The sequence below is a fragment of the Tamandua tetradactyla genome, chromosome 13 (assembly GCF_023851605.1).
Source record: "Tamandua tetradactyla isolate mTamTet1 chromosome 13, mTamTet1.pri, whole genome shotgun sequence".
In the NCBI taxonomy this organism is placed as follows: Eukaryota; Metazoa; Chordata; class Mammalia; order Pilosa; family Myrmecophagidae; genus Tamandua; species Tamandua tetradactyla.
Window position 1 is genome coordinate 62825037 of NC_135339.1, and position 16045 is coordinate 62841081.

Consider the following 16045-nt stretch of genomic DNA (forward strand, 5'->3'; position numbering starts at 1 on the left):
CCCAACAGAAAGGAGCCCCTGGGTTAGTAAGCAGAATAGCCACAAGGGAGGCAGAGTTGGGGAGTGAGGGGATGGCACTTGCCTGCTGATGCAAGGAACCTGGGACTCAAAGATGCTGAGAGGCAAAGTAGGCAGGGCCCTGACGGATCACCTGGCCTACCACTCATTTCTAATTTTCAGACCCCAATTTAGCCCTGTCTTATGGAACTCCAGGTTGCTCTGGCTACCCCCGAGATCTGGGCCCAGAATCACCATCCCCTGGCTTCTCTCTGTTTAGCCCCCTGTTGATCCGCCATATTGAAGAACATGGATGGGAAACCTCCCCCCTCCCCTCTCATCCCAGCCTGCGGCTTCCTAGGGGCTTCCTTTGCAACTTGAGATGTCACTGTCTTTCTACTAAAATGTCTTTCCAATCTGCTTTTCCCTCTCTCCCTTTTCTCTAACCATCCCCTAATCCCTCTTCTAAACAGAGCTCCTGAACTGCTGAGAGGAATCTCTGAAGCTTGGTGGTTCCGACCTATGTCCTCTTGGTTATCGAGTTGTGCTTCCTGGCTGTGATGGGGGAGGGGGCAGCCAATGGGAGTGGTCCCCCTCTCATGAGCTTAGCCCACCCCACTGTGATCCAGCGGAGTGGGTGAGTGGACCCATTCTTTCCCTGCCAGCTTTCTCCAGTTCTCCGTCTCCCCTCTCTCCCCACCTCCCTGCTTCATCTCCAGCACAAATCACATGGTGACAGCCCCATCCAACCTTTGGGGAAGGGTTTGTAAATGTGTCTTCCTTAGCTCTGATCTCCAAATTGTTCCTTTTATTGCATTTGTCACGGTGAAGATTAAAGTCCCTGGGTGGCCTGCACCACAAATCACAGAGCCTGCTCAGGCAGCGGCGGCAGGTTGGGGAACCGATGGAAGGGTCTGGGCCCTGTAACCGGGTGTGCATGTATTTGCACACACTCACAACCATGCACGCCCATCTCTGTGTTCAGAAATAAGAAGCCGTGTCCTGATGTTGTCGTTCTGAGCCATTGGCCCCCTTTATGACACAGTTTGTGACATCTTCCTCTCGGCTGTCTTCCAGGATCACTCTGCCCAGTTTACATCACCGCCAACATCGATCTCTCCTTTTCTCCTGTTTCCAGGAGGAAAACTATGTTCAGGTCAGAGATATGATAGCCTTCTGGATTCCCAGCCACAGCAATCTCAACCTGGGATCACTTCTAATGGGTCAAGGGCAGCTCGGGTCCAAAGCCCCCAACAGACCACATCCAGGTCCCAGGAAAGCAGCTAATCTTTCCCTGCCCCAGCACCCCCATGCCCTGACTTGCTTTTTCATCTCGGAACACAACTGGGCACAGAGGGGACACAGCTGAGACAAGAGACACAGCTGAGGGACCAAGAGGACAAAAGCTCCCTTGTGCACAGGCACTGAAAAACAGTCCCTTTCCTACCCCCTTACGAGGTGGGCTTCCTGCCTGTCCCTCATGCACATTCATAACATTCAAATTTATGCCGTAATCTCCACCGCTCCATATGTATGAGCCTTTGATGGGTGTTTGGGTTTATGGGATGCACCCAGCCCTCCGTTCCCTCGCCCGCCCACCGCCTCCAACCACTGCAAAGACGCTCGTACATAATTGACATCGGCAGATTCTTTCATTATACAAGATTTAGCATCTGCTCGGGGATCGCTGGCTCCTCACTCACTATAGATGACTTTTCCCCGCATTTCCTATTATCAATTCAAATTAGCCCCATTTCCCCACCCGACCAGTGCAGCGTTTACACTTGACAGTGAGGAAACAGCAAGGCTGTAATGGGCTTCTCAATTATTTAGGCCCAGTTAGGCCAGGACTCAGAAAGCCTCAACAAGGGGATATGCTGGGCTGGGGGTGGGGGAGTCATCATGACAAGGAGGGGTTGGGTTGCCACTACTTGATCTCTGTTTGGCCTTCGTGCAGCCTGGCACCTTCTCACCTTCCCCCCTGGGGAGTCTTTCTCCCTGCCCCCGCCCCCCCCCCCTGCCCAGCCAATCTGGGTCTTCCAACGATGAGAGAGACCCCTTCTGCCCCAACTCTCAGCAACAATTCCCCCCCACCCCCACCCCATTTGGCACAGGCCAAAGAAGAGGTAGAGAGTTCATTAGCACCAGCCAGGCTAGCCCCTTCCCCTTGAGTTGTCTCTCCATCTTGAGATGCGTCTCTTGTGAAGCCGTGAGGTGGTACCCTAGCTTTCAGAGATAGCAGCAGAGAGACAGAGACAGTCATTGGTGGAAGAGATTGAAACCACCTTAGAGACGTAGAGACATAGAGCCCCAGGGAGAGGGAGGTTACACAGGGAAGCCGGGAGAGACAGAAGAGAGCCCGAGGGAGCTGTGAGAGATGCTGCTGGGGCCTGCGGCAAAGGCACAGGAGAGCAGAAAGCCTTGAGCCAGGTTCTTTTCTCGGCCTCCGCTGGCTGTGCACAACTGTAATCAGGTCAGGGCCGCCCACCCGCTGATCAGACTAGCCCGGGCCCAGCCTCCTGCCAGAACTCCTGGGCCCAGTGGCTATTCAGGAGTCACAGGTTCTCCCGGGCCCTCTAAACAGCCCAAGTACTGGGGCAGAAACACCAAGTCAGCACCGCAGGCCCAGCCCCTGATCCCGGCCAACCCTTTGCCCACTTTAAGTCGGGCCCCAGGCGGCCAGCTCAGTTTAGCACAGTCCTGGTCCCCTCCTCCGCCCCTTCCCTCTCCTCTCCTTTCCAGCCCCCAGCCCCTCCTCTTCCCAGCCCAGATCAGTTTCCAAGGGCAGCGATGGGGGAGGTGGCAGGCAGGGATCAGAGAGGCTCAGGGATTAGAGGCGTCTTTCCCATGTTCAGCTTCTCTGGAATCAAAGAATTCCTCGTCTGGTTGGCTTTGCCCTAAGTCACAGGCGTGTGGGACCTTCTTTCCCTCAGCAACAGCTGGAAACAGCCCTAAATATGATTAATTAACGCTGTAAAAAGCCCCGGACACAATTAAGATTTATGTGCTTGTGTGTGTGCGTGTGCGTGTGTGTGCGAACGGGCGTGTGCTGCTGGGGAGGTTGGGGAGGCAGGGTGGATTACCAAGCGCCTACAGGGCCGGCCAGGGGAGGGGAGTGACATTCCTTCAGAGGCATTCCTTCCACATCCATCCCAGGCAGGGGGCATTTTACCCAGCCTCCAGCTTTTGAGAAGATCAGCTTCTTCCTCTGTGCTTGGAAGCGGTGGGCTATTTTCTGTCTCCTCCCTGATGAGGAGGAGAGGGTGAGGGGAGATCTCTGGGGCAAGTGGTTCATCTCTTCTCCCTCTACCGCAAGCAGCATGCTCTCTGCCGAAACTCAGTTCTTCTCGCTGGGTCGTTCTGGGGATCAGGGACATATGAATAATGATAAGATGCCCAAAGTGTCAAAAAACAGGCACCTTCAAGCGATCTGAATAGATGAGCCACCAGACAGCTTCCTGCCCTAGGAGATATCTCACTTTCATCTTCAAATACTCATGTCTCCAAGACAGGGCAGAGGTCATGTCCCTGGACTCTCTTGCACCACCAAGAAGACAAATCCTTATTTGATGAGCCCTCTCCTGACTCCTGTGTGATTTGGGTAGTCATTCCCTGTGGCCAGACACATCACAGCCCTGATGAGATGCAAGTGATGATCAGTGTATAAACACGAAGGGGAAGGGACAAGAACACAGACAGCTTCAAACAGTGGACCATAAAAAAAAAAAAAAATCAGTTCTCAGGAATCTTTGGGATAGTCCTGGATTTTAATTAATTAATTTTTTTAATTTATTGCAATTTATTGATCTACTTCTGCTTTGCTACAATGACTTGAGCCTGGGGAAAGCTTAGCTGGGTTGTACTGATGGCCAAAGAGGGAATGGACCCAGAGGGAACATAGAAAAGGCCCAGACCCTGCATCGCCTCTCAGGATCCTTCTAGGTTCAATGGCCTGAATGCCTGGAGCCTCGGTTCTCTGGTTTGGGGAAGGATCCAGGAAGGTTTAGGGATGCCTGGCTGCTCCTTAGGAGAGGGTCTTTACACATCCCCATAGGTTTCATTACAAACATGGACTTAAACTTCCTGATATTAAGGCTAAGTAGGGCCAAGGGAGTGTGTGGACCTTGTCAGTCCCCTACCCCTTGTATACGGAACAGTAGGAAGACCACTTTTATTTGCTTGGGCAGGCATCAGGAATCGAACCTGGGTCTCCGGCATGGCAGGGAGGGTCACTTCTGCCTGGAGGTGGAGAATGGCAAAGACAAACTTCCAAGGAAAGACCCAGAGATTTTAGGATTTTATTTTATTTTTTATGGATTTTTTATTTTTAGGATTTTAGATTTTATGGAATCCCTGAATTTTTAGCTGGTGGGAAGGAGCTGAGGCCTCCTCCAGAGCTCCAGGGTGAAAGATAAGCCTTAAAAGAGGGGAAAAGAGGATCAATTATCCTTCTCCAGGAGACCCAATCCAGGCTTGTTGTGAGGATCAAAAGCAGGAGGGGGCTGTCCTGAACACCCCAAATACATGTGTGATGGCTCCACCGCATGGGTCAGCTCTGTAGAGCCCCTCCCGGATATCTACTCATGCTGTTTGGGCTCTACAGAATTTCACTACCAGGCAGAAGGAAGAGAAGGTGAGAAGGGTGTGAGCCGCAGACTTGGATCCCAATGGGTGGAGGGGGAGGAGGCAGAGGGGTGGGAGGCTGGTAGGAGGTGCACAGGAAGGCAAGCTGGGAGCAGGCAGCTCCTCTGAGTGTCCTTGTGCTTTCTTACAGACCCTCTTCTCTGCTCCTTGGGGATATGACTTTAGTGTGACTACAGATGTCCCCATGCATATTCAAGGTCAGCATGTCTCTGCACATGTGGAATCTCTGTGTCAATGCTTTAAGGCCCTGTGGCTAGGAAATACCACCTGGGTGTTTGGTTTGATGAGCACACTGTTTAAAAACATTTAATTGAATGCCTTTAGGAGAGGCATGGGCTTTTGAAGTATAGCTGCAGACTCCACCACTCTTTATTGCATGTCGCTGGTTGCTTCACATTTATATCATCTGCATGGCACCAAAGTCCTGAGTCTATGACCTCTTGCAGAGGAAAATATGCCTCTATTTTCCCACAAATTAGCTCCTGGATAATTAGCCTCCTTCAGAGACGAGGCTGGGTCCAGTCACCAGCTGCTCTGGGACTGAGGAGGCTCTGGGAACCACCTTGTTTTGTAGAATCAGGAACATCTTAGCGAGGGAAGGAACCAAGTCCCATTCTCCTATGAGACAGGTCCAAGGTCACACAGGTGAGCAGCCCGGAACCCAGGCTGCCTCAGTGGGACTCCAGAACCCCTCTTTTGCACACTCTTTCCTTCACCAAACCTGTGTGAGCTGGGGTTGAAATATGAGAGCTGGAGGGAGAACAAACTCAAGAGACCCTCAGGAAAACTCCCGTATTGTCTACTGATGTGTCCTAGCCACTGGCCTCTGCCAGAGGATGGGGAGGAGTTTGCCCTGACACCAAGATGAGACAGATGGCTGTTGGGCAGACTGGGTGCTCAAACAGCCCATTCTGTGGTCTCACAGGTAAGCAGGGCTCCCTCCCTCTTCAGCATCCCTTCACTGTTATGCCTCATCTGCCTAGGAGAAAGGAGGGCTTAGAGACCAAAGGAGGGTAGACTCTAAAGCTTAGAAGAGGTATCTAAGTGTGTGGGGCTTGGCTTGTGGAGGTCACAGGCTTCCCTTCCTTGCTCTTAGTCCCTGCCTCACCCTCGGGTCAGCTCTCTGGAACTCTGGCCTGTCCCTGGGCTGACCCCTACCTGGGCGGCAGCTTCCAGCATAAAGGAATCTGGACACAAGCTTTTTACCTGACATCCAAGAAACCCAGGATAGGGTTTGTAAGGGAAGAAGGGGTGACGGAGAGGGAATGTAATAGGGTTAGCACATTATAACTATCAGTTAATGAATGATTATTTAGTGCCAGGTATTAGTCTGAGCATTTTGCACACAGTATTGTTATCTCCGACTGCTCAGATAAGGAGATTGAGGCTCTAGAAGGTTCAAAACAACTCATCTAAAGTCATACAGTTATTAAGTGGTAAATCTGGCTCTTTCCACTCCTGGGCACTGCCTCCTTCAGTAAATCAGCACAAAACCTGAGGTTAATGGGCAGGGTAAAGGTAGGATATGATTGCCAGATTTAGCAAATAAAAATATAGGGTGCCTATTTGAATTTGAATTTCAGGTAAACAATAAATAACTTTTTTTTTGAGTAATGAAAATAAGTAAATTTTAATATAAGTACGTCCCATGCAATATTTGGGACATATTTACATTAAAAAGCTATTGCTTAACTGAAATTCAAATTTAACTGGGCATCCTGCATTTTATCTGACAACCCTAATGTAGGGTCACAGTCTGACCCAGCTCAACCGCACTTCTCAAAAAAGCCCTGAGGGAAACAGGCCTCAAGTAAGAAGTGGTTTGGGCTCAGGTGCTGCTCAGGTTGCACTGACAGCCCCCTTTCTCTCTTCTTAAGCAGGTAGGGTGCCCTCCAAGGATGGGGCAGGGCACTGCTCTCGGGTCCTGGAGGTCTGCTTGCAGCTGATGCTTGGAATCTGGGCTGATTGCTCCCCTCCCCACATGTTCTCCAGCCCTGCGGGCCCAGTAGGTCAGAGATGAAACCCATCACCAGTCAATAGGGGTTGGCTGTTTTTCATCCCAGCACTGGGCTGCTCAACAGGCAGAGTAGAAGAATATAGGGGGCCACCAGCCCAGCAGGGACCCCAGAAAAAGAAATACAAAATTAGAGGAAAAAATTGTCAAGAGTTGAGATTTCCAAAAAAAGCGTCGAAGTGGTCATCGTGGGGGACAATAAAGACTTCCTATTTAGTGTGCGGTTTTATATTGAATTACATAACGGGGGTGAGTGTGGGTCAGTTGTAGAGTCGGTTAATGGTTTAGGACCTCCGAGGGTCTCCCTGGGTGATGCCTGTGGGGGACTCCAGTTCCACCCCTTTCCCCAACTCTGGCTGCAGTTCCTACCTACCCCTTGGTCCCCAAGTGCGCTTATCTCCCTCCCCTCTCCCCTCTCCCATCGCTATCCTCCGCTATCCTCCGCAACGGCTCGGGCTTCCGTTGCGCCCCCTCTGCGGGCCGCGCTCCGCCCGGACTCCACGCCAGGCTCCAGCGCGGCTCCAGCGCTCGCTCAGGCGTCAGCAGTGCGCGCTCCTGCTGCCCGCGCGGCTAGCTCAGGGCGTCTCCCTACTGAAGAATTATGTTGCATAAAGCAGCCGCCACCATCTTGAACTGGCAGTGAACTTTGCTTTCTACATATAAATACAGATAGCAATCACACCCCAATCAGCACCGAGGCTTCAGGGCATCATCTCAGCAACTCTAACTTTCCCATTACGATAATGTGATTTTCACTCAGTCTATAATATCACCAGCCATGAATAAAGCAACGGGCTCTTTCGGTTTCTCTCCTCCCTCCCCCTTTCTCTGCTTCTTTCCCACCCTCCTCAGTTTCCTTTCTTTGCTTCCCTCACTCCTTCCTCCTCTGTTTTCTTCTCTGCAAACCCTCCTAGCTACTGTCTCCATCTGCATCTCTGAGTCTCTGTACATCTTGGCCTTCCTCTCCCCATCTCTCGTTCCCTCACCTTCTGGGGTTCACATTGCTAAGTACCAAAGATGGGGATCTGCTGTGCCTGAGGGCTCAGATGGTTTCTGCTCCCCAGCTCTATCATCATCTGCCTTTGCCTCAAGGTGAGAAACTGAGAGATGGGTGGGGGTGGGGGGACAGCCTGGGAGGCTTCCAGGGAGGCTGGAAGATGGAGAAGGGGGGTTAGGAATTCCCTCCTTCTCCTCCTCTCTCCCTTTTTCCTTAGGTACCAGGATGGCTGTCTGCAAGGATTCCCACCGGAATACCAAAGCCTTAGGGAGACTTAGGAAGCAAAATATCCAGCAGGGGAGTGCTGAAGAATCCCTGCGTCCAGGGGTCTTGGAGGATCTGATTTTCTGGATATTGGGGAACCCAAATCCAACCAGATTCTGAGTGCCAGCCTATTGTGAGTAGACACAGCTGGTGAGAGGGTGCTCTAAAGGCCTGGGGGGAAAAGGGAGGAACTGGGCAGGCCTTCCAGGTCACCTCTGAGCACAACTAAACCCTGAACCTGGCAGAGCTGTCCAAGCTGGAGCTGCTTTTGCCAGGGCACATGATAAAAGCTTGCAACTATCCTTGATCAGGGTGTCAACCATCTTTTCAGAGCTCCTGGAAAGGGCTTCTCTTTCTTTCGTGGACCGTCCCCAGGATGGTAATGGGAGGTGGGGTGCCTCTCGTCATTTATTAATCCCACCCCCTGGTTTTGTGTCCCAGTTCTTTCATTGATTAGCTTTGGACACTGGACAAGGTTTTCAACCTTTCTAAGCCTCATCTGTAAAATGGGAATAATAATAATAATAATAATAATAATAATCCCTAAATAAGATATTATTCATAGTATTATTACTATTAGCAAATATTTAATAATTACCCCCTAAGTCTGTTAGGCAATATACCATCTAAGTCAAGAGTCTGGAGTTTTGGGGATAGACAGTCTAAGTTTCAATTCTAGTTTAGCCACTTGCCAGCTTTGTGGGCTTGAAAAAGTTACCTAGCCTCTCTGAGACTCAGTTTCCCTACCTGTAACAGGAATAACAATAGTCCCTACTTCTTAGAGTTATTGTGAGGATTATACAAGCTAATCTAGTGCTTGGCACAGTGCTGACATATGGCAGGAGTTCTAAGAATATCAGCAAGTAAGGGACAGGCCCTTTGGACCCAGCCATGAAAGGCAAACACTGACCTAGGTGTTTCAGATACCATCCTCTGTAGGCCATTCTCTGGGTCCCTGACTTTTTCAAGTAAAAGGTCTTGACTTTTCACTCCTCTTGAGGATGTGGGCTTGCTTCAGTTTCCCTGGTGGTAAAAACTGCACTGACCGTTTCGGCTGCCATACCTGCTGGGCTGGGCCTAGAACTCCTGCCCAGCCCCTTCCCTGGGCCAGGCAGGGGAGAGAAGGTGAGTCTTGAAAGTGCTCCCTTGGAAGCGCTGACAAATTAGAATCAGACATTTGCACCGCCCATTTTTGTATTTGTTTCTGTGTTTGTGTATTGGTTTGCTTCCTTGCTTTCAATTTTTCTTGGTTTCTTTCTGAAGGTTCCCTTGGAGACGTTCCAATCTGATCTCAGATGAAAGAGGGAGAAGACTCTTTCCATCTCAGACAGGCCAGGAGGGGGCATCAGGTGTCGGAGCTCCCAGCTTGGGGCCTGGATGGCCAGTATTGCTGAGGCAGATCTAGGCGAAGAACTTGTGGGCCATGGTGTCTGGCCAGTGACAGATATGGGTCTCTTTGCTCACAACTAGTCTCTCTGCCTTGGCTGCAGGAGGAAGGAAATAATTTTGAGATCTACCCTTCAAAATTCAGAGCCAGAATCCAAAGCATTCTCTACTGAGTGCTATAGCTAAGCGCACCAAAATCTGTAAACTCACTATAGGGCTTGGAGCCTGTTCTCCCTTCTCCATCCTTTAACTCCATCCAGTTAAAGTAAAGACTTTTTAACTATTTGTTCTACAGATATTTATTGAGCACTAGGCACTTGTCAGGCATCAAGAATTCAAAGACAAGACATGGTTTATGCCTTCCAGATGATCAGAGTCCAGTGGGGGGAAGTAAAAGACAGAGGGAGAGAGATAACATGATAGAGAAAACTGCAAGGCAGAGTGGGGACAGAAAGAGAGAGTGGTCACTTCGACGTGAAGCATCAGGTAAGGCTTCATAGAGCAGAGGGCTTCAGCCAATTTGTACATGTGGCACAGTGGGAGGGGGAGACAAGGAAGGGTGTTCAAGGCAGGGGTGCAGCATAAGAAAAGGCTTAGGCATCACACAACCTGCACCTTGGGAAAACTTCACTAAAGTACAGAGGGTGGAGTATGGAGGTCACTTTGGGAGAGACCAGGGGGAAGGGACAGACACTGAAGGGCCATGCCCAGGGGTCAAGCTTTATCCTGTGAGGGGGGAGGGGGTGGGGTGGGGTGTATGGGGCACCAAAGGACTTTAGTGCAGAGTGATTTGCATTTCAGAGAAATAGCTCTGAGGATGCTGCAGAAAATGGGGGAGAGGTGCAGCAAAACCCCTGAAGGCTGGGAGACCAGTGAGGAGGCTCATAGGACTGCAAGTAAGAGACAATGAGGACCTGAGTTACAGCAGTGACAATGGGGCTACCGAGGTGACAGCCTCCAGAGAGCCTTAAGAGAGAATTGGCCGGATTTTTGTGCCTGTTTGGATCTGGTAGATGTTTAAAGGGGAGAATTCTCGGATGACCACAGGTTCTTGCCTTGGGTGAAGGGTTACTGTTTTAATTTACTAGAGCTGCAGCAAAGTACCACAGACTGGCTGGCTTAAAAAACAGAAGTTTATTGGTTCATAGTTTGGAGGTAGGAAGTCCAAAATCTAATTGACAGAGTTGTTTTCTCTGATGTCTGCAGCGTGCAGGTGGTTTGCCAGCAATCTATAACCAGTCTCTGCCTCCGTCACATGGCCGTCTTTCTTCCCGTTTGACTCCTACTGTGTCCAAATGGCCTCTGCTTTTAAGACCCCAGTCATACTGGATTAAGGCCCACCCTGATTCAGTTTGGACTCACCTTAACTAGTAGGATCTTTGAAGATCCTATTTACAAATGAGTTCAATCACAGGACGGGATTTAGGACTTGAGCATGACTTTTTTGGGAGGACACTCAATCCATAACAGAGGGTGACAGGAATGGAGAATAGGAGACGTAGAATAGATTTGGAGAGAGTATAAAACATTGAGCTCTGATTGGGACATGGAGTGGAGGGGCCTGGCGTACCCCCAAATAAACATATTCAGGAGATTAAAAGAATATTAAGAACATCCCTATCTTCATGCATTGAAAATTGAGGTGTCTCCTAGGAAGTTGGACAAGCATGGCTATAATTCAAGAGAGAAACCTTGTCAGGGTATATGGATGTGGGAGTCACCAGCATATGGAAGGTAATTAAGGCCATGGGAAGGAGGTCAAGTACTCGGGGAAGACAAGTGAGGAGAGAAGAAGGCCAAGTCTTAGAGAGTATCATCGTTTAGAGAAGTGCTTCTCAACCTTGGCAGCACATTTGAATCATCTGGGGAACCTGAAAAGTACCAGTGGCTGGGATCAGCCCCAGAACAATTAAATCTGAATCTGGGGGAGTGATTTGTAAGAGTTCCTCAGGTGATACTAATGCATAGTTGAAGTTGAGAACCAGTGACTCAGAGGGAAGGCAGAGGATCAGAACTAGCAAAGGAGACTGAGAAAGAATGTTCAGGACTATAGGAAGAGAAACAGGGAAGAGGGGTTTTAAGGAGCAAAGGGAGGAGAAAGTTTCAAAAGTTGTAGAATAATAATGGCTACCCCCTACCCAGGATGTGTCAGGTGCTTTAAATGAACTCACTGAATTCTCCTGCTGACCCTATGAGGTAGGTACTATTATCAGCATCCCCATTTTAAAGATAAAGAAACAGAGGCACACGGATGCTAAGTACTTGCCCAAAGTCACACGATATTAAGCAGACACCCAAGATTCAAGGCCATACAGGCCGCTGCTGAGTCTGTGCTCCTAAGTGCTGCCCGCCGCTGACCCGCTTGCAGAGGGCCACGTCGGGGAGCATTGTTCACGACCTTCAGCAATTAGGTGGGCAGTGTGACCTTCCAAAGGGCCAGCTCTCCTCTTCTCCTTTCCTGTCTCTCTCCCTCTTTCCTCTTACCCTAGATCAGTAAAGCAGCCGCTCCTCACCTGTTCGGGGTGGTGGGCAAGTTCTGGTAATGGGTGGCAGTGATGGCAGCCCAACATTGTGAACGTCATCAACACTGATGAATCGTATGCTTGAAAGTGGCTAGAATGGGAAATGTTATGTGATAAAATACGTTACCACAATAAAAATTTAAAAATAAAATTGCATCCAGAAAAAAAAAAAAGAAGAAGAAATGAAGTGTGCCAGATGACTTGAGAGTTGAGAACCACAGCCTTGAGTAAAGAGATCTGGGTAGGTATAAAAAGACTCTGGTTCTAATCCTAGCTGTGTCGCTTTCTAGCTGGGTGATCTTGGGCAAACCATCGGACTGCTTTGAGCCTCAGTGTCCTTATATCTGTAAAATGGGAATAATAATTTCTCCCTTATCGACCTTACAAAAATTGTGAGGCTCAGGTAGCCTATCAGATGTGATGTATTTTGTTAATTATATTGGACACTATATAAAGGTGAGGTGGAATTAACCCGTACAGACCCCAAAATACAAATAAGCGTGTGTTTGCCTTGCACAGGTAGATGCACATGGGTGAGTACACACATGCACACACACACACAAGAGAGCTGCTGGTTGGTTTCTGAAAACAGAGCTCTGGTTTTCTAGACATAGGCTTTTACCCTTTTAGCCTTCAGAATATGCTATTAAAATATGGAGAGATGATCTGGGATGTATTTGTGTGTACACGCGCGTGCACGTGTGTGTGTGTATGTTTAAATGATTGCTAAAGTGTGGCATCATTTGAGTCCTGTCAGCCTATCAGAAACGTCATCTATAACCTTCACTGTTTGCAGTTTAATCTCCCCTGCCTCCCTGCAGGCCCTGTTCTGACATTTTAAACCCCATAAATGACAGTAGTGCTCTAAGCCATTTTGAAAAAAGCCAAGCAGTAAGAAAAAAACACACATAGAGACATCCCCTAAATTCCCTTTCCCCTGAACATGTATTCAGTCACGCTCAGAAGTGGAAGCACACATGCTCTCACACCGGCACTGGCCAACGTGGGAGAAGATACAGACATTGGCCAACATACGTGCATATGTGTGTGTGAAGGACACAGATGTGTGAAAGCATGACTGTGTGTCTGGTGCCCATGCATGCACTCCAGTGGACACGCAGAAGGTGTACTTTTCTGCTCCCATCCTTAAGTCCCATCCATTTCTCTGCTCCTTGGCCTGGAAAGGGAAGGGAAGACTCTAGGGTCCTTGGAAGGCTGGTGCCAGTTGCTAGTCACTGTAGTTTAGAAACCAAGGGGGTGAAATGGGAGACTGAGGAGCCCCAGATTTGGGGATTTAGTGTCAGGCAAGGGTTATCATTAACAGGCTCAAGGTCTCCACCCTTGGACAATCCCTGGGTAGAAGGGGATAACAAGCAAAGTGCACCCCACCCTACCAGCAACTAAAGAGCTCACTCCATGTTTGGGGAACCAGAATGAAAAAAAAGAAAAACCAGATACATTAAAGGGACGAACATGTGACATGGTATAATATGTTGGCTGTGAGCCCCCAAAAGGCAGGGCCCTGCCATCTCCTAGGGCTTGCCAAAGGATCTGCAGCATAGCAGAGTCTCATAAAATCTTGTTGAATGATTGACTGAAAGATATGTGTAAGCTCTAGAGAGAGTAAGTGGTAAAGGGGATGAGAGTGGGAGATTGGCCAGTTAAGGATAGTTTCTTAGAAGAGATGACTTCTGGTGTGGGACAGGAAGAGAGAGATTCATACCACATCTGATATCCACTTGTTCTAGTATAAGTGGCTAACTTATTATTTTTTTTTTTGCCTTGGGCTATCTCGGTCTTTGCAGGAAAATCTCCCCACCTAAGGACATGAAAGACTCCCAAATGAAGGGGGAAATGGTAGGAGTGGAAAATTAGGGTTACCTTAGTACAGTCTTGGCTAGGGGCCCCGGAAGCTAAGAAATCTGGGAGTCAGTGTGTGGGGCATTTTTTTTCCTGGCCTGGAAAATGTTTCTCCTTATGCTAGGCAGGTGTTCCGGCAGAGGAGAGGGTCTCTGGGGAGCCCTACTGTGATTCTGAGGGGCTCTGTGAATTCTTTGTGGTAGGGCTGGCTCCTCTGGCTCTCCCTCCCACTACCACAAGTTATTATGCAGTTTAAGGAACTTGTTTCCACGGCAACCAATTAGTGTCAGAAAGTGAGGCCTATGACGTCAGGCAAGGTTGGGGGATGGGGTGAGAAACCTCCATCCCCCATGTCCCTGGCTCCCAACTCAGTGTCAGCAGCCCTGGAGGGAGAGCTCCAGATGAAAAGGAGATGCAGAGGATTGCATCCCTGAGGAGCACAGCTTCTGGGCCAGGGTCCAGGAGTAGGGCTAGGGTCAGAGGTCTGATTCACTAGGCAGTACCCCAATTGTCACCCTACCCTGGAATACTGACAAGGCTGTGGGCACAGTGTGACACCCTTGGAAGGGAAAAATAGTCTGGGACCATTGCCTGTACTCCCTAGCCCCTGAAAGCTGGACTTTAGGCTTTCTTTATTTGGGGGATCTGTAAACAAGGCCCAGAAAGAGGGGAGTCTTGGCTAAGGGAAAAGGAGACTCTGCTCTCAGGCCTCACTTGAGACCCTTCCGTCTGCCACCTCTGCGAAGCATGGATGCTTTCGTCTAGGAAGGAAAGTGCATGCTTTAAATAAAGGAGCAGGGAACCCAGCTGAGATTGCATCAAGAATATGGAGAAGACAATCCAAAGGACATTTAATCCACTGCTCACTCCTTGGGGGAGAATGAGATGTAGGTAAGAGAACTGCAGCAGTACGAACCTCTAGATCCTCAGGACCATGGCTAGGCTTCCTGAGGGATGGACAAGTCTGCCTCATTTGGGAAAGTCAATCTAATCAGAAGATTAAAGACAGAATGTAAAGGACCCTGGTCTTTAGGGGGAAGAAGGAGGATGGGCATCATTCATTGGACATTCTGGCCAAAATATGCTAATCCCATCACACCAGTTGGGTGGCATTGCTGTGACTATGGTGAACGATGATGACGATGATGATGATGTTTGATGAAAACTCCACAGGTGGAGTCCCTGGGAAGCAAATTGGTAGATGGAAATGACTGTCCAGGTGGTTTACTCCTAGAGAACCCTCTTGGGATCATCACCTGTGCAAGGAAAGAAACTGGAAAGAAGCAGGACCAGGAAGAGGGAGAAGGTGTTTGTGCTGTCATCTCAACAAAGGCCTCAGACCACCCCAAGGGGAACTCTGGAGCTGGGATGGACCTTCAAAATTTTTCCAAGTTGGGGGGAGGTGGTCAGGCTTTCATGACAACCAGTTGTTGGATGTGAGCTGCCCTGTAAAGTGTCCTGACCTTAGGTGAGGCAGCTTTCTTCTGCGGAGGCAGATCCCTAGGAAGGCTGACAGGTGAGGACAGTAGCTGAGGGGAGGGGCTGAAGCGGGATCTAGCATTTCACCATGGCATCCACCACGGAGCTTCTCACACTCGCTTTGAAGATGAGGAAGCTGAAGGTCTGAGAGGTGTGACAACTGGTTCCCGTCATGCAGCTATCATGCAGGCAGGATTAGGGCAAGTGCACTCGGTCTTGGCTTCCCAGAGAAGGGCTTTTTGGTGTAAAAACCCTCCAGAGTAACCGCATGAGTGAACCATTGAAGGAATCCTCTCCCTGAGCTCTGTGGGGTTCGGGCGGTTGGCGCTGAGTGCCCTGAGTGGGGCGCCCAGGAGGGAGAGCTTAGTGCCCTGCCCCCTGGACAGCCAGAAGCCAGGGCACAGGGGCCCTGGAACCAGGCCTGCCAGGCCTGCTCAGCTCCTCTGAGGTCTGGGGCGCCCCCCCCCCCGCCCCCCGTAAGTGGAGACCATGACCTTAATCCCTCTCAGTGCAGAGGCCACAGCGCTGAGAAACTTTCGTGACAGAGGTGTCGGATTGACCAAAAGAAAGGGGGCTTGAGGAGATTACACTGTGTGCTCAATGCCTGGCTCCCGATGTCCCTGGGAATGGCACCTCTGAGGGTCTCTCTGGCAGCTTCTGAAAAGGGGCAGAGAGGTCAGCAGGGGCCTGATAGCGGTCAACCTCCTCGGCCAGCCCCAGGGCAGCCAGCTGCCTCAGGAAGGCCTGGCAGAAGGTGTTTGCTAAGGGATTGGCAGAGGTGAGGGCAGGAGGGACAGGGTGACAGAAGGGAGAGATATCAAGGCGGAGGCTGCGTGAACAGGGAGGGGCCTGGCTCTCTCCGAACCAGCCACCCCCACAGAA

The 16045-nt window shown here is 50.0% G+C and overlaps 2 long non-coding RNA genes across 2 annotated transcripts; one reads left to right on the forward strand and one right to left on the reverse strand.

Annotated features, from left to right (window-relative positions):
- Nucleotides 1–969: 969 nt before the first annotated feature.
- On the forward strand, nucleotides 970–9554 carry LOC143654176 (uncharacterized). Its single transcript, XR_013161700.1, has 5 exons — nucleotides 970–1153; nucleotides 4455–4630; nucleotides 4772–4838; nucleotides 7870–8049; nucleotides 9180–9554. It is a non-coding gene; the product is annotated as an uncharacterized LOC143654176 (long non-coding RNA).
- On the reverse strand, nucleotides 9108–13918 carry LOC143654177 (uncharacterized). Its single transcript, XR_013161701.1, has 3 exons — nucleotides 13706–13918; nucleotides 11816–11915; nucleotides 9108–9400 (listed from the first exon to the last, which is right to left on the reverse strand). It is a non-coding gene; the product is annotated as an uncharacterized LOC143654177 (long non-coding RNA).
- Nucleotides 13919–16045: the final 2127 nt, after the last annotated feature.